Below are 9171 nucleotides of genomic sequence, written 5' to 3' on the forward strand. Positions count from 1 at the left end.
TCGCAAGACATTTTTGTTTTGTTTTCTACTACGTTTTCCAACACCGGAAATATTTGCCATTGTGGTTAAGGCTCTGGAATCGGAAAGGGAAGGGGTGATTGCGCCGGGGCAAGGGAGATGAAGGAATGGTAAAAGATGATTCACCTTGACTCTAGCTTTACTAGTAGAATGCCCGTGCGTTGCCACGGGCATTTTAAAAATCTGTCCTGTTCATCATGACCATGTTCTGCTGCAAAAAAAAGGTTTATGGATATATGATATTCATCACTGCAATTAATGCTACTAAATTTCCTGATCCATCAAACCATGGTAATGAATCTGAGTTCAATGCCCATGCGTTGCCACATGCTAACAAAGTCTACAAAGAAAAATGTTGTGTGACATTGGAGTCATTGACTATCCACATGGGATGATACTTCATGGTCGTCATGTGGTAGACAAATGTGTCTCATTATCGCCTTCCTCTCCTCCATTTTCTCGGCCTCATGTGGTAGACAAATGTGTCTCATTATCGCCTTCCTCTCCATTTTCTCGGCCTCATGTGGTAGACAAATGTGTCTCATTATCGCCTTCCTCTCCTCCATCTTCTCGGCCACCACGTGACAATTTGCTTCCTTCCTCCCACTGTCCACCAATCCGTGTTTTCTCCCCCCTACCTTGCACAATTATACTAAGAATCTTGTTCAACTCCAAACAATCTTGTCCATTTGGCCATCTCATAGATTATAGATGACTCACACATGTCGGTTATTCCAATATTGTGACATTGGCAGAATCAACGCACTAAACATGTGATTGTGACCGGGCTTGGTTAGCAGTTGAAACATGCCTAAGATAAAGAAATGTTTACTCAAAACAGATATTTCCAGGGATAATTTTTTGAAGGAAAGGGAGATATTTGGGTTCATCCCAAATTACCGCATATATCTTATGGAACAAATTTCATCAACTCGGCTTCTAAAATAGGACTTCTTATTTGAGGAACATAGAGTTGAGAAATAATAGAAAAACGATGTTATATATACTCCATGATGGCCTTTCTTTTTATGGCTACAATAGTTCTGTGAAGCAAATAGTGAAGCCTGAATAGCATGAGATTATTCCTTTTAAAAGGTAAGTCACATGACACCTAGAAATATATTTTTCCTTCCTCTTGGACACAGAATAAGCCAGGTCATTGTATATTGAGGAAATAAACTAATATAACTACAAACAATAACCTTCTCCTTTGCACAACAATCAATATTAATATATCGTTATGACATTATGCTAACAGGGTCTTGGGGGTGGCTGCCGCCCATGCGTCGCCCCAACAGGAGCCTCCCCGGTGCAGCCTTGGACTTGGCTGCCTCATGCAGCACAACCGCCTCATTGCCGCCCCACCTCGCGCCACCGCATATATCTTATTAGGTTAGCACCGATCGCGTCAAACATGTACCATTAGGATCCGCACGCACATCAGACGATATTGTCGATTTTATACCTTCTTCCTCCCCAACTATCTTCTCATCTTCGCATTTCTAATCCAAACTCGCCAGCGTCGTTGATGGCGCAGCCGGCTCGCAACCTGCCATAGAGTTAAATTAAGAACAACACAAATAAACAAGCATTTAGTCCGTTGATCTCATCTCATGATCCAAGTGGCCAAGCCCATGTACAACGCACATCAACAACAATTCAAACACTCGCTCGTTGACGGATAGTTAGTACGATGTCTCCATTATTACTACCACTACACCTGTATTGCTATCGAATATATAGAGATATTTATATATAGTTAGACGCAGGTGTGTTGCTATAACTCTTAAATCAATATGACGTTCATATGTATTTACACTCTTCTCTCAATCTTCTAAAACAAAATTAATTAAGCAGTGAATTTTGAAAAAAAAATATGAGCACAAATTATAATCTTAATCCTGCCATACTGTTTTATGTTCTTTGAAGATGATCAACACTAATAGTGAATTTGGAACATAAGAAAAGTTGAGGAACGTCAGGCACTCTCCAGATTCTTTGCTCATGGCCTACAGACAAAATAATAACAACTATTCAAATAGAGAGATCAAAGTTCAGAACTTCAGACCGCCAATGGACTGCATTTCCTCTTGTTGTGATTGAATGTTTCTTAAAGGATGGTATAATTTGAAATTATGGCCTCAATGAAAAAGCTTTCAAGGTATTCACACATGGCCTACAGTACATGGCTTTTGTGAGTGCACACTTTGCGGACCTTTCATTCTATTGATCAGTCACAACAAGAATGATATGATTTTTTTTAGTTGTTCCAACTAACAAAAAATGAGCTTCTTGAATAGGTGAAGAATTTATGACAGAAAGGAGATAAGGGCAAAGCAAACTGGAATGAGCCTTGATTAGGTAGAAGGAAACCCCAAACAGAGTTGCTACAATCTGAAAAGGCTCTAGGTTGGCACAATCCTATTTAGATACTGGGACCAACTTGCGAGGATTCACCTATCTGGATATATGTGGCATAAAACATTAACTACATGATTATTTTCCCATGAAGTTCTGTACACAACTTACAATAAAATAGCTCAGTTCATCTACACTAATTTTTGCTCAGATCAATGGCGGCATGTGACAGAATGGTACACATAGCCTAAGCAAGAGGATTGAGAATAATCCAAAGTGGAAGGCAATACACCAACCATTAATCAACCAAGAATAGTCAAAAAAAAATTAAGAGCATGTGCCATACTCATACCAAATGAAGAAAGATTGAAATGAGAAAATGTTTTTCTATGAAGGAACCAAATTAAGACAACATGAATGGATAAAGTAAGAGGATTGGTCCTTTGTAAAGAAGAATTGGGAAGGAAGTACAAATCTAACCTTGGAATGAGGATTGATTATTCTTGTCTATCATCCGAACAAAGCATTTTCTCAAAGCTTTCTCTGCAATGTAGCGCGCTAGCACTCTACAATGCAAAAAAAATATCATGAATATATTCGTATGTGAATGTGAATAAGATAATTAATATGAACTCATGTATATGCATTAGATACTTGCTAAAAAAGGAGAAGATAAAACAACAATCAAAACCGACACACATATTCTTTAGAATAAGATAAGGTTGATTGAATAGTATATAAATGTCAACCGGCTTTTTATATCTATTCTACAATATGGGTCAATTCTGACAAGGATCCAAGATAATTGAAAAAAGGAATGCACGAACAAAAAAGGGAATGCACAAAATTTCACATCAATTTAGAGGAAATACTTAAGAATGATGAGGAAAAAAATATCTATATGAATAGCTCACATTTTAAAGCAGGCAGGCACACCTATTCCACAGAGGTTTAGTTTTAGGGAGCTTGTAAAACTAAAAGACGTAAACTGTTTTAAACATGTACTATCTTTGGGAAGCTTTAGGAATGTTGTGTATTAAGTAAGAGGCAGGAGTTGTGTATTAAGTAAGGGAATGCACAAAATTTCACATCAATTTAGAAGAAATACTTAAGAATGATGAGGAAAAAAATATCTATATGAGTAGCTCACATTTTAAAGCAGGCAGGCACACCTATTCCACAGAGGTTTAGTTTTAGGGAGCTTGTAAAACTAAAAGACGTAAACTGTTTTAAACATGTACTATCTTTGGGAAGCTTTAGGAATGTTGTGTATTAAGTAAGAGGCAGGAGTTGTGGATGTTTAAAAAATAACCCCTGAAAGAAATATGTGTCTAAACAGATAGGAAATCAAGATGCTCATGTTACCTTTTGAAGGTAGAAAATCACATGTAAAGCAAGAAGTGAGATATAAGGGATCATATGCATTGATGCTTTTTTATAGGGTGCACTACTAAAATACTATGGTATAGTGTGTACGCAAATAATGGGCATAAACAATTGATACATGTAGATTATTATGTTAGAAGTATTTAGTATAAACAACCCACACAAAGTTACTGTTTTCTATCTAGTATAATTTCATACATGGAAACATGAAACTGGTACGGCTACAATCATTTAGACCTCTCTCTCTCCCTCTCCATGGCCCCTCTCTCTCTCATCATTGGTGATACAACATAAAGAAAAAAGAGAGACTAAAACACATGAGAGCTAGAGGATATACATTTTATCTACATTATAGATATGTACAGAGAAGTAACTGTGGATGTCAATGTTAATGCAACAAGGAACCTAATGGTTTTCCAATGCATATAAGTAGCCTGATCAACATAGTTTCTGAATATATATGTAACTCATTTTATTGATTAGAGTAGCCATTGTATCAGGCAGTTTTGGATCTTCTGAATCTCAAGCAAAAAAGATTGAAAACCAACTATTTCCTAAAATTACATATCAAAGAATATTCTATTTCAAATATAGATAAAGTGACATGCCAAAGCAAGCAAATTTAATAAATATGGGAGATTATTTATTTCCACAAGCTGAATGGAGCTCTCGACCAGCATTTTCTTACCATATAAGGAAGCTCATGTCTAGAGCCGCGGAAGTGCAAACGTCCAAAGATATAAAATTGCGCAAAAGGGCTAGGCAAGCTTTCATGGAGTACTCGGCGTTTCAAATGTTCAGAGATGAGACATCCAAATCTGGACATCGCGTCAGTATTATCTCAGCCTGCATAAAATGAATTAAAATGTATGAGAAAGATAAAATATTCCTGAGTTTTAGAAAGCTAAGAACCAATTAATATATTTTTGGGCAAGAAAGAAGTGTATAAAATTAGAATAACAGGGTGTAGTACAATCTCAATAAATAATTTAAGCTAGGAAAAAAGAGTACATAATTCAGTCTGGTGTTTTTATTTCCATTCACAATTCATTGACATCAATTTATCTTCTCTCTTCCTTTGTGTGAGACTGCAGCTACATATTTAAGTCACATATGTACATGAGCTTTTTTACGCACATAACTAAACTAAGATCATGCTTTCGCTTTTAAATCCTGATTGGATGCTAGCATTTATTCCATGGCTCCGACATCAGTTAACCAGAAGGTTTGATACAATACAATCCATCATCGCTGCAGCAGCCGATACAATCATTTATAATGTAAAATGGATGGATCAAGCACAAAAAGGCCATGAAAATACAGACATGCATAGATCCACCACCATTTGGAGAAAAAAATTCATCCACCACTCTCTGGAAAATTCCTTACTTACCGCGGCTCAGTGGTGACGAACACTTCCGGCCTTGGACATCCTCCAACTCGTCGGTGACGAAAGACCGGCTCATTGTGGAACCGTCGCTCCCAATAGCACAGGAGCTTCCGCGACTCCACCTCCCTCCTGTAGAGTCGCCGTTCTTGAGCGGGCCCAAGTTGGCAGCAGCCCCATCACCTAAACAAATTGAACTGTTAATGATCCAAATCATAGGCACCAATAGTAACTCAAAATGGCAGTAACGAACGCACTGGTGAATCTGAAGCCATGGAAAGAAATTAGTGAAATTCAAAAAAATAAATCTGGGACATCTCTCCAAAGTATGTTAGTATGATCCAGAATGTCAGAACAAAAACAATGTTGAAATGGAAATTACCCCAAATCTGCAGGTACATGTTGCTAACAACAAATTGCATGACTTATAAAATACATCAATTATGTCACAAGCTATCAGGACTTCCGAATCATAATGAGTTTCAAATTTAGTGTACATGAAGAGTCCAACCAATTAATATATGATCTAGAAAAGTAAACATGCGCATTAACTTAAGTACTCTCAATCAAACTAAGCAATTGACTTCGCAAACATGGGATTATAGAGAACCCGGCAATAATAAAGAATGTTTCGGGTTTAAAAATAAGGATGATCAGGACTAACCTGCGTAAACACGTTTTAGAATGTGTCTCAGTATCTGAGTATATTCATCATTCGACATCTCCTTGATAGTTTCCAAATTTCCAAATTTCCCGTGCATCGCCTAGACAGAGCTTGGGGGAGGCTCTCTTCCTCTCATATGCATCTCTTTCCTGATGAAATTATGAAAGCATATGATAAAACAATGTTAAGAAAATAAAACATTTGCAGACGTCTTTTGTGCAAGTATCTCAACTGTAACTAAGGGTGAGTTGGAAACAACATGTCTCTTACCTTGTTGTCAGGGATAGCTAGCGCCTAGTAAACAAAAATGATTTCAGTTGGAAAACATAATTTCTGGTGAAGTAGCATGATATTTGCGACCAGTCTGATTTGCTTCTATGTATTTTATTGAAGAAGAAAATCTACACCAGCACCAACCAGAACGTGGGAACGAAAAAGAAAACGAAAAAACTGTATTGGTCATTGCCATAGCTGCAAGTCAATGAATTCTAAGATATTCTCCAACTCAAGAGGTACACCACCGTACATGCAATGCAAGCTACAATCATTATCATCTCTGAATTTTCTTAATTGACAAAAGGAGTCTATTCACCATTAGTCAGTAGAAAGGAGATACAAGTCTTATGCGTAAATAACATGATGGAAAATTAGATGCCAACCATTTATGTGATATTCAAACTTACTATATATTCCAAATTGCAAAAGAAAAAACTTTAGACAAAAGCCTGCACGGTTACCGGCTAGATCTCATATAAAAATTTATTCAGAAGCCTAGAGCAGTGATTACTGAATAGTACTAATGCCAGTGTAGAGAGAATTAACTTGTTGTGAAAAGCGGAAGAGGCTATGGCCAAGAGTTTGTTGCGCCCAAAGGGTATGGCATCCTCCCGTGGCCGACAGCAACGTGCAGTGCCCAGGATCCACCGTCCATAGCGTCCTCCTTGACGCGACAGTTCCCGCTGTCCAGCGCGCTCTCAATGCCTGGGAAAAAAATCCCGCCCAAATCAGGATCCAGCGCAAAAAAAAAATAACAGACTCCCAAATCAGTGGCGATGCAGGGCATCGTCAGAGGGGCACGGATGGCACGCAGACAAAATCCATGATGCGGCCATGGCGGCACCAATCTCTGTCGGGGAAGAAAAGAACGGCGCCATCGCGTAAGAAGGGCCAGCCGCTTGACCCGATGCCTGCGAGGTCGTCGCTTTCCTCGACGCGACCCTCCATGCGATTAACGCGACCATGCCCTGCCGCGGCGTCCGTGGGGATCCGCGGCGTCTGAACAAGCACAGATTGCAAGCATACTGCATAAATGATTAGATAAGCAAACCATCAGGATTCAGGAAGCAAGAACTCACTTGGAGGAGGCCCTGGGGGAGGCCGCCGAGGAGGAGGAGAAGGCCCTGGGGGAGGCCGCCGAGGAGGAGGAGAAGAAGTGGTGCGCCGGGCTGGGGCTGGGCGTGGAGAAGGGGAAGAAGGGGGACGTCGTTCAGTGCTTCTTGGAGGCCGGCGTGGCGGGCGCCGTGGAGGAGGGTGGAGGCGGCGTGGCCGGCGCGGGCGGCGGCGGGAGGCGCCGTCGGCGTGGCGGGTGCGCGGCTTGGCGTGGCAGCCCCCCATGGGGCGGGGTGGGCGGGGGGTGGGATCTAGATCTGGATCGCGGAGGATGATGCAAAGTTTGGGGAGGGACGCAGGTGGGGCGGCGGCGGGATTCGGACAGCGGAGTCGATAGGAAGGACGGCGGCGCAGGCACGGTGGCGGCGGGCGGCGCACGGCGGGGCGGAGCAGGAGGTGGCGGCGAGATGGATGTCGAGGTGGGATCGAGGAGGCAAGGTCGTGCGGGACTGCGGGGTGGCTGGGCTATTTTTTTTCTTTCGTAAACCGGTGGACGAAGGCGTGGCAGCGGGGATGTGACGAAGGTTAACCGACGAAAAAAACCAGACGAAAATGGTGGGACGAAAATTGATCGGCGGAGACTACCAACTGCTCCATTAGGAGTAGAGATATGCATAGTGATGAGTCGTGCCACCGTGGGATGATTGAGTCCTTGGTGATTAATCTGCATGTTTCCCGGGCGTCGTACCTTGAGCAGGTACGCGAATCAAGGAAAGAAGATAGAAAAAAATATGTCCCTAAGCGGAACATAGGCCCTCTTACGACCCTCCTGATTGGACATGTTGAGGTGTGGGGCCCCCAAGTTGCCAGAAACCAGTAAAGGTCCTCGGAGGAGCATGCTTCGCCTGCAAGGAATTAACTTTGGCATAAAGGACCTCGGACCAAAGATCTATTCGGAACTGAGATGTCAGGAACTCACCTATGAAGCGAAGAACGAAGAAGGAACCACTACATCGGGGGAAGGATTGACATCCTCGGCTTGAAGACTAGGTTAGGGGTTACTTACGGTGTCCTGGATTAGAGGGTACTCATCATGCTGGCCTACCGTTCATGGACCGGGACTAATCGGGCACGGTGCTGGAAAAATTGGGACACAACTGGGAGGGCTAGGGTTTGGGTGCGACGACTCCGTCTTATATAGCTTGACTCAGACAAATCGGCTGGTGCAACAGTCAGTACGTGATGATGAATGTGAGAGGTTAGCTCCTCCCTAGTTTTCCTGAGACCGCCTTCCTTTGGAGCAAAAGTATGGAAGTGAGGAGACATTCGATCCAAATTGAATGATCCAACGACTCGTTCCAGCTGGCGATCATTTTTCTAGGAAACCGGATGCGTTCGACACGTTCAACGTATGCCTTGTGATGACGAACTGTGATGTACCGTCAGAGCCTGTATCCATGGATGTTCCTTGGTTCAGCTAGCTGTTTGTCCATGGTTGCACAACATGGGTGGACTTGCTTAGTCCTTAGCATCTTGTGTGTCGAGGAGCTTTGAGTGTTTGTCGATATGCGCTAGTGTTTCTCCATTCTGTGTTATTCTGTTAGACACGATATGTCCAAAAAAATTGAGTGTTTCTTTCATCAACGTTAGCTTATTCACTGTTGAATTCCCATCCCATGATAACTTTTGAGTGTTCGTTGACATCCATATCCACTGGTTGGTGGTTGACCCATTGGCCAACCCACCCACATCCCTGCCGCTCCGCAAACCGACATCACATCAAGAGGGGATTTTAAAAATTCAACACAGATTCAGTTCATATGTGAAATTGACATTAAGACGACATAGGCAAGCTAGATATCGAAATACTACAGCCCGTTTAATCCTTTACTCTCCACCCTAGCTAGAAACCAGGTCAACTTATAATTATCAATCACCACCCATAGCCCGACCCTGCCTGCAGTGTATTCCTCATCCCAACCTGGGTCAATTCCATCATTTCAACCTCGGTCCAGCGGCTAACACCGGG

At 41.9% G+C, this 9171-nt stretch overlaps 1 long non-coding RNA gene across 4 annotated transcripts; it reads right to left on the minus strand.

The window, feature by feature from the left end:
• Nucleotides 1-974: 974 nt before the first annotated feature.
• LOC123187569 (uncharacterized) lies at nt 975-7666 on the minus strand. Of its 4 annotated transcripts, none has more exons than XR_006494032.1 (7): nt 7169-7665; nt 6636-7088; nt 5814-5962; nt 5156-5332; nt 4451-4608; nt 2857-2942; nt 976-1567 (listed from the first exon to the last, which is right to left on the minus strand). It is a non-coding gene; the product is annotated as an uncharacterized lncRNA (long non-coding RNA). The 4 variants fall into 4 exon arrangements; XR_006494033.1 differs by having other exon boundaries at nt 979-1567; nt 6636-6794; nt 7169-7217; XR_006494034.1 differs by lacking the exon at nt 976-1567 and adding an exon at nt 1577-2027 and having other exon boundaries at nt 7169-7666.
• Between the last annotated feature and the right edge of the window lie 1505 nt (nt 7667-9171).

The sequence above is a fragment of the Triticum aestivum genome, chromosome 2A (assembly GCF_018294505.1).
Source record: "Triticum aestivum cultivar Chinese Spring chromosome 2A, IWGSC CS RefSeq v2.1, whole genome shotgun sequence".
Classification (NCBI taxonomy): Eukaryota; Viridiplantae; Streptophyta; class Magnoliopsida; order Poales; family Poaceae; genus Triticum; species Triticum aestivum.